We start from the raw sequence: 13,374 nt of genomic DNA on the forward strand, positions 1-13,374 counted from the left end.
GGATGAATGGGGTATCACTGTCTTTATTTTATGGGCCAGAAAGATGCAAGATTCATAGATGATGAGTAATTTATCAAGTCAACCCAGATCACAGACAATGAAACCAGGATTAAATGAAAGTATGTCTTACTTAAAAGATCTTTCAATAAAAACAAACATAGACTAGAAACTGCTTTCTGTCATAGACCCAAAGTACTTTGAAAAGTATAGGGATGTGTTTTTTTTAAATTATTATTAGAGCTTTATAGTTATACATAGTAGTTGGGTTAATCCCGACAAACTCATACAGGCATGGAAATTGATGTTAGTTTATGATATAGAGGAGCATTTTTAAAGCTAATACCAAAATCATAACAAATATGCTTCCACAGAAATGAAGGGAGGGGCATAAAAGCAATCCAGTGATAGTTGTGGTAAGCAATTTTCCTATTACTTACTGATGATTCTGAAATCTTTGTTCAAAGCTTAATTTTAAGACGCTCTTATCTTAATTGCTTAGTGGAAACTAGATAAGATGATAATCTATAAAATGACCTGAAAGAAAAACACATGCTATAATAAAGTTGGCAATGTTTATTCAAACTGCATTCCTGTGCATCAACAAATTAATAAAATCAGCAGTGATCATGCCATTGAGTAACAAAAACCCAGAATCTAGCAGCAAAACAATGTCAAAGAAAACAAATGTCCTGTAGGAAATGTCTTTAAAAGCTCATCAGCTTATAAATCAACCTGAGCAAATCTGGCAATTAACATGCAGAAAGAAAGTCTAAATGTGGTTCTTGAAAAGTAAAGGAAGAAAATTTAAAAAAAAAACATTCCTACTTGAACAAGGTAAAGGACAAGAGAAACAATGAATTGTGTTGGACAACTGATGTCAAACAAATCTAACTGCTGTGTGGATAAGATTGCAAGATGAATAGATAGAGAGGGCAACAGTGTGTGTGTGTGTGTGTGTGTGTGTGTGCGTGTGTGTGTGTGTGTGTGTGTGTGTGTGTCTACCAGCATGTAACACAAAATTACATATAATCATATAGGCAAATGCATTTGAAGTATGATTTAGAACTATCAAAACTCATAAAAATTTATTTCAAGTGAATCTGATAGGCACATAGTCAGATTAATTTAAATATATTTAAAAGATTACTAACATGGGCCACTAAAATTCATAGAAAAACTATGAAGCTTTTAGTTTGGTCAATCAAATGTGAGGTTAATACTAATAACCTAGAAGCTTGGGGATAAATAATATATTTTTTTCTATTTTATGAAATAGGAATTTTTATCAGCAATAGAAATTTAGCACTCAAAGTATTCAAGTAAGCTAAATGTAGGCAAGCAATGTTGGATAAACCCTAACCCAGGGAAATGAGACATGTATAAAAGCATAAACTTATAAATGATCTGAGTCACGGGTCTTGAGGATCTCAGACTGCTTATTTTATAAATAATCTTAGATACAATGTGACTGTACTATTTAAGCTTATAGCAAGAATAATAAAAGAGCTGCCATTTGTCAAGTTCCTACACCGTGACTGATGCTATCAGGCTCTTTATAATACCCTAACTCATGTAATGAAAACAACTGTGCTATGCTCATTTAACAGATAAGGAAACAGAGACTCAGAGAAAATGAGCTGGAGCTGTTCTCTGGAGTCAGAGATCTACAAAGTGGTGAGATGAAATTAAATGCTCCCAGACTCTTGCTAATTTCTACCATCCATCTCAGGCACCCCTGAGTCCACAGCAGACCAGGCCAGGGAGCCATCAAGGAGGTACAGTCTGTGATTCCCAGACATCCCCAACATTGCCAGGCCTAGAACCCAGTTTTCTCTTTGCCAGTCCAATCACCATCACACAAAACCACCGCACACTCTGCCCTCCTTTATTAGGAGTTAGGACTCTATAAGAAATGAGCAAAAGCTCCAAAGCAGACCTCCATCCAGCTGTACACATTCACCTCCTCTGTCCTGCCATTCCAGGCCCACTCTCATTCCCATCCAGATGCCTAGGGCCCTATAGGTTTCATTTTAATCAAGGATATATCTGTGTGCTTAGGTGTCAGTGTGTGTACTTGTAGATATGCGCATATGTGTTCGTGTATGTGCACTTTGTATTTGTGTATGTGTGTGTGTGTGTGTGTGTGTGTGTGTGCGTGTGCATGCGAGTGCATGTATGTCTGTAAAAGTGTAGGCATTGGGGAATGGGGATAGGGGAGTGAGCAACAGTGCTGATTGGTGGGAAAGGTTTTGTGCCTTTGGCAGGGCCCAGGTTTGAAACTTCACTCCACTATTGACTAGTATCCTCTTAGACTACTTCTGAATCCTTTGCTACGGTGGTTTTCAGAGGGGTTGATTTGGGCCTGTGGGGACATTTGACAAAGTGTGGAGAGTGTTTTGTTCTCAGAACAGGGAGAGTTTGTACTCACATCCAGGGGAAGGGCAAGAATGCTGCTAAGCATTCCACAAGACACAGAACAGCCCTACACAGTAAAGCCATATGCTTCCAGATGGTCAGCCATGCCAAGCTGGGAAACCCTGCTTTGTATCCTTGAACCCTGAAAATGAAGCTATCACAAGGTCTGTACTCCCCTCACTCTCTGACCACCATCTTTCCTAGTCTCAGGGCTTCATATGCCTCCAACCAGATTAAGTTTCATGAAACACAGCTTTAGCCAAACCGTTTTAATTCTGAGAAATGTATGAAATCCAAGCACCTCTGTCTGCTACTCAAGGTATCTGTAGTTTTCTGCTGCAGACTTTTCAGATCTTATTTCACATTATTCCTCTTCCTACCTGCTATGGCAAGGACATGGACAAAATTGACCATCCTCCTTATCCAATTTTGCTATCCCATCTCTGTCTTTTGCTGCTACTGACCTCCCACCAAGAATCTTCTTTCTTTTTACACCGTGTAAAAATCCTCACATTCTGCAAGAGGCCCCTCTGTACACCTGCCTTACTTTCCCCCCTTGGAAGTAGTGCTCCCCTCTTCAGTGCACCTGCAGCTCTCCATCTGAGTCCCTCCCCACCACACACTAATTTCTCTTTTGCATCAAAGTTGTCATATTCCTGCCCCACCAGCCTTATAGCTCTCGACTGAAAGATCCAAAAATGCTCCCACTTTCTATGAGGTAGGCAGAGATGAATTATGGTTGAACAAAGGAATGAAGATGTTAATTAATGTAAAGTGTTTCTTGGAAGAAAACACAAGGAATATTAATAGATTTCTAAGTTCCTGGCACAAAGTGCTCAATAAATATTCATTGAGTCCATATGTAAATTAATTGATCAACTGAATGAATTGATTGATTGCTAAGGACACCCACTACAACTCATTTGATGATTTCTTTGTCACACTGTACATCAACTTCACTTCAGCTAATTCCGCATTAATTCTCGGAGTTTATGAATGCTCAAAATGCTGGCTGACTATCCACTGGGAAAGGCCACATGCTATGTGACACCTGCTCTTGTCACGGGTATAAGACTAGCTTTTGGAAAGCATCCACTGCATATTTTCTACACTGCTAAATTTCTTTGAACTTATAGGTAAGGCTGACCCATATCTTTATGGGGATCAAAAGGGAAGTCTCTACTGTGAAAGAGGTGAACTGCCATTTGCTCAGATTCTCCTTGGGGATGGCTTTAATTCAGGGACATATCAAATAAGGTCATGATTTATAGCCGCTCTAGATGAGCAGTCAGGATTCTAAGAAGATATTGTTGCAAACTCACAACTCCAGTCTGTAATTCCCTCTCCTGAGCTTTCCATGGGACACCTTCTGAGAATGGTAATGAAATTCCCAGAGGTAATAAAATTTATCCTAACAAGTCATGTAACAAAGCAGAGTCAACTTTGGGAAGAAACTCTAAATGGGTTAAATCTGGAACCCTTTTCTACCTTCTAAGTTACACTCACCTGTTTCAGCAAGCACATCTTTCTCCTGCCCCGTACACTTCAATTTCCACCTGTCCCTCTCCAATGACTCGGCCACCAAATGATCCTACCCATATCATCACACTGCTAAAACTCAAGATCTTACCAATCCACATTCTCGTATATAATTGGAAGACACATTTACAATAAGATGTGGATGACTGATAGCTTTGGAATTCATCCAGAGTGTTTTGTTTAAAGAAAACACTTCTACTTATAAAAAAAAAAATGCTGTTTTATTTTCAGTAAAGAATTTAGGTGGCCCTAAAGGAGATATTTGGGAGAAGGGAACCTGCAGCATTCCTTCAAACCTGACTAATACCACACTAATTTCAGAAATCTTAAAATGAATTTTTATACTCAATGTGTTAACAAACTCTCTCCATATAATTTCTCATTCCTGCCAAAGGAAACATCAGGGAATGCAAATCTCTCTGTGTTGTCTCCATTCTTAAAATCCATCATGCTAAGTAAAATAAGCTAGGCTCAGAAAGTCAAAGGTCGCATGCTTTCTCCTGTATGTGGAAGTCAGAGAGCAAAAAGAATGGTCAACAAATATATGAAAAAGTGCTCATCATCTCTAGCAAGCAGAGAAATGCAAATCAAAACTACTCTAAGATATCATCTCACCCCAGTCAGAATGGCAACTATTATGAAGACAAACAACAATAAGTGTTGGTGAGGATGTGGGGGAAAAGGCACACTCATACTTTGCGGGTAGGACTGCAAATTGGTGCAGCCAATATGGAAAGCAGTATGGATATTCCTTGGAAATCTGGAAATGCAACCACCATTTGACCCAGTTATTCCTCTCCTCGAACTATACCCAAAGGATTTAAAAACAGCATACTACAGGGGCACAGCCACATCAATGTTTATAGAAGCACAATTCACAATAGCTAAACTTTGGAGTCAATCTAGATGCCGTTCAGTGGATGAATGGATAAAAAAATATGTGGCATATATACACAATGGAACATTACTCAGCAATAAAAGAGAATAAAATCATGGCATTTTCAGGTAAATGAATGGTATTGGAGAAGATAATGCTAAGTGAAGTTAGCCAATCCCCCCCGCAAAAAAAAATGCCAAATCTTTTCTGTGATATAAGGAGGCTGACTCATAGTGGGGTAGGGAAGGGGAGCATGGGAGGAATAGATGAATTCTAGATAGGAAAGAGGGGAGGGAGGGAAAGGGAGAGGGCACAGGATTAGCAAGGATGGTGGAATGTGATGGACATTATTATCCAAAGTATGTATGAAGACACAAATTGGGTGTCAACCTACTTTATATGCAAACAGAGATGTGAAAAAATGTGATATATATGTGTAATAAGAATTGTAATGCAAAAAAACGAAATACATGTATAAAGACATGAATTGTTATGAAAATACTTTATATACAAAGATATGAAAAATTGTGCTTTGTATGTGAAATAAGAATTGTAATGCATTCCACTGTATTTAAAAAAAATAAAATCAATTAAAAAAAGAAAAAGAAATTGTATAGCACTGGAAGGGAGAATAATAGAATAACAGAAGTGGACCCATGTGGGAGGGATGCGGGGAGGAATGGGGGCAATACTGGGCAACAATATTGAACAAATTATGTCCTGTGCATGTGTGAATGTATCACAATGAATTCTACTTTTATGTATAATTACAGTGCACCCATAAAAAATTTAAAACTGTGTGATAAAAGTTCAAGCTTCTCAGTATAGAACTGAAGGTTCTTCTCAATGGGGCTCCTAAATCAGCACCCACAAAATTCCATCTGATATTTGGCTTTGACATGCCTAGCACCTCTTACCTCCAGGATTTTGCATGTGCTGTGAACATCGCTTGCCATGTGTCCCACGAGCCCCTCGTGAACCCACAACTCACTTCTCCCTAAGGTTCTGCATGACCATCCTCTCCCTGTGCAGGACCTGAATCAACACTCGCCTTAGTTCCTTCAAGCTGCAGTAATGGAATACCACAGCCTGGTGGCCTCTGAACAACAGCATCTTGTTTCTCCCACAGCTAGAGGCTGGGAAATCCAAGATCAAGGCATCAGTCAAGTCAGTGCCTGGTGAATCCTGCCTCCTCTGGACCACACCTTACCCTATCCCTACATGGTGGAAGTGGCAAAGGGTATCTTGCAAGCTTCTTTAATAAAAGCACTAATAGAACAAAGGCTTGTGTGACCTAATCACTTCCCAAAGAATACGCCTCCACATACCCTCACACTGGTGATTATGCTTCAATATATAAACTAGGGAGGGAGCAGAAATATTTAGTCAATGGTCCACAGGTATCCTTCCTTTCTGCCCTTTTTTCCTTCAAACCATCATGCACATGGGTTGCACACTCTAACTACCAGGTAAATTTTGCAATGTCTCTCCATGATTGCCTTCCACAAGTATTCATTGCATGGATAAATGTTTGTTGAGTGAGTGAATGGGGAACCAATCTAACAACTATAAAACAAACAAAAAAATTTAAAAATGAGTGAACCAGTTCAAATGGGCATAGACCCTGTTTTAGAAAACTGGGGGTGGGGACAACATATCATGTATCTAAAAAAGTAACCGTAATGAAACATGGTTCCTACATGGTACAGTCTCATGATTAATGCCCAAGAATTTGAAAACTCCCAGGTTCGAGTGACAACTTTAAATTTGTCTGAGTTGCTTAACATTATCAAGAACTGACATCAGTTATTCCAAAGAATCTTGGATATGATACTGAGAAGGAGTTGAAAGTGAAGGGTATGTGAGATACGGAAGAGATGAAAAGGTTTGGGGAGAAAGTAACAGAAAATTTTAGAGAAAAATATTACTCTAAAATGAGCATGTCATGATTACAGACGGCTGAAACTCTTGGATGATCTTGTAAAATCATTAACTTCTAATTAATGTTGAATTAGACTTGCCACAGTGTTATGCACCCCAAAGTGTTTCTTCTCAGATTAGAAATGCCCAGTCCCCTCCTGCTGGTCTCACAGATGCTTGTCATCGATGCCTCGGTTCTTGTTTGAGATGTGAATTCATAAAACTTCCAAGTCTCAGACAAGTGTTGAAAACTCATTACCCAAATGCTACCTCTGAGATCAACAAAGTGGCTAGGTTCTTGGATGGTCTGACCTTCAGGGATGGGCTAATGACTTCCCACTCTCTTTGGGAGAGCTGCTGCAGGGAAGGGCTGAGATGACAGCTGGTCACAGGCTGTCTGTATTTCTGCCTGGGACTACTCCAGGAAGCATCTTAAAGTCAAACAATAATCGTTTCCCAAGGTAAGTTAACCAAGCACTTTTTTCCTAAATTATCTTATTTGATCTTTACAACTTTGAAAGTTGAATATTATAACAACATTCATGATGAGGACACAGAGGTTCAGAAAAGTCGATGCAGAGCTGTGGGTTCAAGTCTGGACATCACTCCAAAATCTGGGTTGTTTTTGTTTCAATCAATCTCCTGGAGAGCCAGGTAGGGGGCACGGACCCAACTCTTCTCTTGTCCCACCCCCCACCTGCCAAAAGCAATAAGGAGGCCAGTTATATTTCTTTAACTTTCTCTATTACTCACTCCTCGTTGTGGATGTTTCTAACTTGTTCCAGTCTTTCCCTCACGTAGGGACAAACCACTGTGTATGACTCTTTTTAATCAATCAGGGTGCTCCAGAGAAACAGAGCAGGTGAATATACATAGATGTATAAGACAGTATCTTTCATGGGAATTGTCTCACAATTTTGGAGAAGAACACCACCTACAGTATGCTGCCTGAAAGATGATGAACCCAAAAGCCATAGTCTAACTCAGTCTAAGTCCAAAGGCCTGAGAATTGTGTATGTCTGTGTTTGTGAGTGAGTGGCAATGGGGTTGCTGGTCTAAGTCACAAATTTCAAAGTCTCAGGAACAAGGAGTTTTTATGTCCAAGGCAGGAGAAGATGGACATCCCAACACCAGAAAAGACAGAGTATGCCCTTCCCCCACCTTCAGTATGCTAGAGATCCCCAGCCAAACTGGAGAAGGGCACATCTTCTTTCCTCAGTCTACTCTGAAGAGATGGATCTGTGTCCCCTACGTGGCTCTCCAGGAGGTCGGATGAAACAAAAAAAAAAAACCTAGATTTTGGAGTGATGTCCAGACTTGAATCCACAGCTCTGCAACACCTGCCAGTCTCTCCCAGAAATATCATCACAGATAAATACAAAAGTAATGTTTTACCAGCTATCTGGGCTTCCCTTAGCCTAGTCAAGTTGGTACTTGAAATTAACCATCACACCATCTTCTTCAGTTTACCCCACTTCCAACTCCCCTCCAAGTCCAGTCTATAGTTTCCAGGCCTCTTCTGGACCCCTTCACTCGAGTTGGTGGGGGCTATGGCTTCCTTGTAAATGATATGTACTTGGTACTGTTAAGCTTTTCCTTATACCATGCATTCCCTTCACAGTTTTTATCCTTTAAGATAGGATGTGCATGTCTTATGTCCCCCTGGCTTACAAGAATGATCCCTAACCCATAGTATTGTCATTTCTCGTTTCTTTCGTCTTATGCCACATTTAGGCTGAAATACCTCAAGACTCATGGCTCTTTTCTGTGCTCTGTGGAACACTGAGTACTTGGAAAAGTCTCTTGAACAAAGTAAATGTTCAATAACATTGGTTGAATGAATGAATGAATCCAACCAGTACCTTTTACACTGATTTCATTCTATGATCTATTTTACATGCCAATTTCTATATTATAAAAAAATCACAAATCTCATGTATCTAAGTATTTCATAAAAGTGAGTATTTCATAAAAGTGCACTAACTTGGTTTTTGAGGGTTCTCCATTTATCCCAAGGAGAAAGTCAAACTGTACTAATAAAGTTGTCCTCTTTTGCCCCATCACCCCTATTTCTACCCCCTTCATCTAATGCACTGCTGTGCCATCACCTCTTTTCTTAACCCCACAGTCCCTGTATTTTTCTATCTAGCCCCCTATATCCCCCTAGTGTTTTAGGCAAAGGGTTACCTCCATTTTAATCAGTGGCTAATCTTCTCATTCTTATTCTCACCTCTTCTGTAGTATCTGCTTTTCTTGTTCCATATTTTCCTTTGTGTTCTTATGGGTTCCTTCCCATCTGTCTACAAATATTCTTCATTGGATCTACTTTCCCCTTAATTTCACATTCCCTAGCTCTGTTTCACCATTTCCTTTCTTGGATAGGTCTATCCTCCATTTAGAAACTCTTCTTTTCTTACCCAGCCTTAATTCCCATCCCTTTCTACCATATTGCTTGGTCAGGTTCTCTCCTCTCACCTCTCTTAAATCTCATACTTGTGTTATACCTCCAATACCACACTCATTCCTCAAGGACATTTCATCTTTGTATGCACAACTCCACTGTAACTGTTCCCAAAATATATTATAGAAAGGAGATGAGCTTCTCACAGCCTCTATCAGGGCTTACTACCCTCTCCTGGGGAGTTTCCATCTGCTATCCCATATTAAAGGTTATTGCTAATCCAGGCTTCTACATGTGCATCTCTGAGAGCATTATTTTTCTGTTTAAAAACTGTCATTATTACTGGATATGGTGATGCCTTATCCCAGCTATTTGGGGGGCTAAGGCAGGAGGATTGCAAATTTAAGGCCAACTGGGGCACATAGCAAGACCCCATCTCAAAAATAAATTAAGAAGGGGTAGGGATAGAGCTCAGAGATTGAAGGTACCTGGGTAAATCCCTAGTACAAAAAAAAAAAATGAAAATAAATAAATAAACCTGGAATCAGTACCACACACTCTCTAGAGGACAACATTAAGTACATATTTCCTGACTTGAATCTCAAGGTTCCCCAAAATTACCCTTCCCGACTTACTGCTTCTGTACAAGGGGAAAAAGAACATTAGTGTTATGTGATGAAACAACTTCATTTAGATAGATATAACTGTTTGTTTTTTGTAAGCCTTCTTTAATGTGAATTTTCAACTTCATGTCAAAGGTCTCTTGTAATATGCTCACTGGAAAGCCCTACAAAGACTACCACCAAGACATGCTGAGAGTCTCCAGTCCTTGTGCAGATGTGGGATATTTTTAGGCATGCACAAACAGACTCACAGCGGAAAATGCCCACCTTAGTTAGTGCATCTTTCTCATCTCTAAGTGGTACAAGTGTCTCTCGGTGGGAGATGCCATCTTGCTGCCACTACTTATAGCAGGCTGCCCCTCCTGTGGAGAAAGAAACGGAGAGAACAAAGTTCAACACCTGGATACAGGAAAAAAAAAAAAAAAAAGAAAGAAAAAAAAAAGCAACAGCTAATTATTGTAAGCCTCTTTTCTCTACCTGGTCTTCCCTTTATTAATGTGGGTGCTTAGTCAATGTTGGCTTGCTAATCTCTGGCTTCATTATAAACATAATTCAAATTCCATATCAACTAAGTCTATTCAAAATTTCAAGGATGTTGACACATTAATCCATTTAATCAATTACATAAGGAAAGAAAAATGTATTTTTATGGAGTGCAGTGACAGGGTTGGCAAAACTGTGGCTTTGAAAATGAAGACAGAGTTTCAGGCAGAATTAATGTCTGCTATTTTCCAAGGAAATACCACATTTACTACGTAATGGCATCAGCATCAATGGAGGACAATTTGAATATCCAGCATTATGGTGAGGTGAAACACTCTCCTTTCCACCCATCTTTACCAAAGTATTGTACAGGATTTCCAGCAATTTCTTTTAAGCAGGGGGTGGGGGGTGATTCTCTTTGCCTCCTCCCTTTTCCTGCTGGCAAAAATGCTGATGGAATGACCACAGCCCAGCACTCAGAACATTTTAGGAAAGTTCTTACTGCACTGAAGATTATTTTAAGTGAACCTTAATGTATTAAGTACCTAAACCCATCAGGCACAATAAATTTTATTAATTTGACATCAACTGAATGTTTCGTGTGATGTTAAACAAACCAGAGACAAAGTAGGTGTGATTTGTAAAGGGAACTCTGGCCACAACTAGAGATTTCCCTAAATTACTGACAAGCCTGAGCACATGATCAGATTATCTTTCCCTAAACAAAACCATTTGACCACAATCTCTACATTTTAAGTAGTAAATATGACATATCTTGCCCTCATGTACTTTAGCAAACTTGTAGAATGAGTGCTAGGTTTCTAAATGCCAAAAAAAAAAAAAAAAAAAGAAAGAAAGAAAGAGAAAGAGAAAGAAATTTATACAAGAAAATAATCTGTGAAAATTAGTCTGTCATTTGAAGTTAATAAATGTGATAAAATAAATAATGTCTTTATTGTAAGACTAACCCACTGACACAAAAAAGCTGAAATATTGTGCATTCGTATGGTGCACAAAAGCTGCCTCTTGGTGAGTCTTTAACTTGTCTGCCTAATAAGGACTCCTGAATTTGTGAGGTTTGTCTGTCTGTCAGAAATACAAAGTAAATGTAATAAGTGAGAGGTGGGTCATTTGTGTGTCTTTTCCTTTTGAGGAGAGGTGGAATAGACAAATAAAACGGCTTTATAAAATCATGGAGGAAATTCACTCCTCCCATTTTTTCTACTCTTCATCCTCAGAAGTACATTTTATCACATGGTGCAAGACGATTACTTGAATCCTAGCCATCATGTCTGCATTCTTAGCATTTAAAAGGATGTTTTTAATCTCTTTTTTCAGAACTTAGTCACATTTCCACACTTAGCTAAAAGGGTGAATGGAAAACTCAGTCTTTATGCCACATGCCTGGTTTAAAAAGAGGGGGGAGAGAGGTAGGTTCTGTCACTAAGAATGGATAAACAGGTGTATGCGTAGCTAGTAAGTCCATTACAGCTTCCAATACATATCATGCCTTATTTTTCACTGCATTTATAGACCTATTCCATATTTGTCTTATGTCAATAGCTTATCTGAATTAGGAAGTCAGAAAGTTCCCTTGGCCCCCCTCCATGTGGGTGGCGGAGGAAGGAGTGGCAGTGGGACAGTTTGGCTGTGGAAGAAGCACAATCTGTCAGAGAATGAGGGTGCAGGTAGCAAGCAGCCAACAACTCCCAGAAGCACTCACCCCCCCCTCCAAATCCATAATCCGCAACAATGTTGAAACAAAGGTTAAATTGTCTGGTCCAGATAAATTTTCTTAAGCAATATGTTTATGAAGAATCACCCATCTACTTGTTAGAGGACTAGTTTTTAATTGCATGAAGGTATTCTGTTCTTATTTCTGCATTTCTGTTATCCTTGGTCCTCATTTTCCCATTTTCTAGTGGAAAAATAAAAGCTAAAAAGACATGAGGTCATGTCTAAATCTGATAGTTTATCTTTTATCACATGAACACACACACGCAGGCACCTGTACATTCATGCACATATTCAGCACACATATAAGCACACAACACATGCAACACATACACACGAGAAAATACATATGCTGTACTTGAGAAGTCAGAAAAAGTCTTAAGAAGATTTACTATTAATACCACTTGTATTATCGACGGGGAATCGTATCTGCTATATATTCTAAATAATGCTTAAGTTATTTCTCTGCACACATATTCCTGAGGGCCTAAGATGAAAATAAATGCATCAAAGTGTCCTGCTTTCCTTGTGTACTAACTCAACAGAAGCTTGTGGGGAAAAAAAAAAAAAACATGGGAAGAAAGGCATGAGGGCATCACAATCAAGCTAAGGCTACACCTCCTATCCCTGCTGTCCCTGGTGGTCCGGAGGCTTTCCATTTCTAGACCTCAGTTTCCTCATGTACAAAATCGGAGGACTGGACTACACTATAAGGTCACTGCTGTCAAGTCACTAACTTGTGACCTCACCCCCGATTCATATATTGAAGTCTAAACCTGTGACTGTATTCAGATATAGAACCTTCAAAGCATCAGCGCTAAATGAGATCATAGCAGTAGAGCCCTATGTAACTTGTGTCCTTATCAGAAGAGGAAGAGACAGCAGGAGAGTTTGCACAGAGAAAAGGTCATGTGAGCACACAGCAAAAAGACAGTTACTTGCAAGCCAAGGAGAGTGACTTCAGAGGAATCCAACCCTGTGCATACCTTGAACTTGATCTTTCAGCCTCCAGCACTGTAAGAAATAAGTTTTTGTATTTAAGTCACCTTTTATTGTAGCAGCTCAAGCAAACTCACACAGTCACTTCTAATATTGTTAGATTCCAGTACAATGCACACGGAATACCTTTACATAAAAAGAACAAACTACATGAACACAAATAATGGGAGTATTTTTAAAAACCCTACAAAGCAATCATGAGCTCCCAGAAGTTTAATGGAATTAAAGTGACAGCTTCTTTGAAGGGCCTTACAAAAACACTTCCATAAAGTGTTTTTACGTAAATCATTTTATCTCATCAACTTAGGAATGGGGAAATAAAAATTAAGATGGCTGCAGTTTCGTCAAGACAGCAGATTGTTCTGTGGGCCTCAGGGATCACT

This window comes from Callospermophilus lateralis, chromosome 9 (assembly GCF_048772815.1).
Source record: "Callospermophilus lateralis isolate mCalLat2 chromosome 9, mCalLat2.hap1, whole genome shotgun sequence".
In the NCBI taxonomy this organism is placed as follows: domain Eukaryota; kingdom Metazoa; phylum Chordata; class Mammalia; order Rodentia; family Sciuridae; genus Callospermophilus; species Callospermophilus lateralis.